The sequence below is a fragment of the Phaethon lepturus genome, unplaced genomic scaffold (assembly GCF_000687285.1).
Source record: "Phaethon lepturus isolate BGI_N335 unplaced genomic scaffold, ASM68728v1 scaffold20413, whole genome shotgun sequence".
Taxonomy (NCBI): domain Eukaryota; kingdom Metazoa; phylum Chordata; class Aves; order Phaethontiformes; family Phaethontidae; genus Phaethon; species Phaethon lepturus.
Window position 1 is genome coordinate 3,274 of NW_010528651.1, and position 2,285 is coordinate 5,558.

Consider the following 2,285-nt stretch of genomic DNA (forward strand, 5'->3'; position numbering starts at 1 on the left):
GATACCTTTCTCTCACAGCACTGCTGTGGTTCCTTCACCGTGTTCATGAGGGGAACTGTCAAGTGTCTGATTAAGTGGCAAAAGCCCTGTGCTTTGGGGAAAGATTTCAACACGGGGCAGCTGCTGCCCCGAGTCATGGTGCCATCTCGTAGTGCTTCTGACCCGGGTTGGAGGAAACCTAAATTAAGCGTTGCTTCCTCGCTGGCTTTGGGCAGGCCCAGCTCCTTTGCTGGTGCCAATGGTGCCTGTCTGTTCACAGGGTGACTTTGAGGCTGTTGTCGTCCCTCGTAACGAGAAGCAAAGTTGATGAGCTGAAATAAATCCGGGAGTGCATGTAGGTGTCAGGGTGACCCGAAATGTTTTCAGTTGGCTTCTGAGGACAAGTGCTGTATTGCTCACACTCGGTTTGCTTACCTCGGTAAGGAGGCCAAGCTACTGTTTGCAATATTTAGATAAACGTTTGGACAAGATCTGTAGAGGGATTATGTGTATTACTCTGTAGTATAAGGTGATCGGGATTTGTACTAGCTAGAATCTTTGTCTGGAGGATACAAGGGTGGAAAATGGCCTCACATAATGTACTTTGTCTAAAGCACTTCTCACACAGGGCTCCTGTGCTGCTTTGTCAACACGGACATGCTCTTACCAAGCTCTGGGCACCATTACTGCTATTTCTTGATTGAAGAAGGGAAGACAGCGGTTGGCTCTTCGCAGCCTTTGCAAAACCGGACTTAGGAACAGATCGACACTTCTACTTCCAAATACCGTCCTGAAGACGTGATGCATTTTTATATTTGATGGAGGGGGAAACCTCTCTTGCAGATCATTTTTACTTGAAGGTACCTGAAGGCTGGTAGCAGAAGGGCCACTTACCCCCATACCCGTGGCATGTACAAAATGTCGTTGGCTAAACAGTGGGGTAGCAGAGTGGAGCAGGCAGCAATGTTGACAGCTGCCTGCAGCGGAGCGGCGATGCTGCCTAGAAGACTTTCCTCTTCTCCCTGCTCTTGCTGTAGTGTGCTGTAATGCGATTTGAGGAAGATGACGGCAGTGGCATAACGGGGAGGCAGGAAAAGAAGCTTTTTCTCCCTTGCAGGAAACCGGCAGCATAGGGCGTTTCGTACCTCCCCTGCCGCTAGGATTTCCAGCTACAGATGAACAAGACTGGCGAGACCCATTAGCAGTAGCTTGGCTAGAATAAATAGTTCATGTCCTCTCTCTCTATATTGTTAAACCGGAATCCTATTGTAGTGGAGCAGGCTTCATTGTGTACAAACTGGGAGGTGCCCTTGGATCAGCCACGACTAGCACAGACCAGCCTGCAACGGCTGGAATGCACCTCTGACTTGAACGCAGGGTCTGAAGAGTGCTCCTCAGCTTAACGTTTTTGTGTTTGTTTAGTAGTTTGTGGCTGCTTTTACTGACTCTCTGTCCTACATGGTTAAATAATCTGTTTGATGTTGTACTGTTGCAACACCCAGGAAAAGAACTTATATTCTGTTATGTGAGGGCTTGGAGAGTGTTGGACACTTGACTGCGATGACTAAGGGGTAGGCATGCAAATTTGCAGCCTAAGAACAAGTCGTGTCCTTAGCAAATGATCTGACTGCAGCCTGTGTAACCTCTTAGCTGTGGCCCGTAGTCGTTCTCGTATATTAATGTATATTATTAATTTTCCGTGGTGTAAAATTGTTAGGTACCTTGCAATCTCCTAAATCTGCATGACTGTGGACCTGGAGAATTAATGTGCAGTGCTTCTTTCCATGCTTTTTAGCTGGCCAACTGATTCATTTGTGAACTGTAAGAGGCTCAGAAAAGAATAATGCTGTATGTGGAGCATCTCTAAATCTGGCCATGATCAGATTTCCCTGTTTTCAGTTCTGATGTAGTGGTATGCTTACCTCAAATACAACATCTTTGCTTTTCTGCTCTTTTAACATATTCTGCTTAAACCCTGCGATGGCCACTGCCACGTGGCGTGGATGAAGTCAGAGTGGACAACTACCGTGAGCCTGGAAGGCTGCCCTCGGTTTCTGCTGCGGCGAGCCTGCTCGCTGGGCTGGAATTGGTTGGCCACAAGGCTAACACGTGGCTGCAAACAAAACTAAACCTGGCTTTACAAAAGCAGTTGCTGGCTGGCTTGAAAATCTTGTAACAACTGGCCATTTGCAGTGCTTGAGCAGTAAGGACATAGTTGCTGTTCTTCAGATGGGTTGGTGGGAATCCTTCTCATGCAGCAGTTGTTGGGTGCAATAAGCAGCTTTTCTTATTCTTTCCAGCAGGAA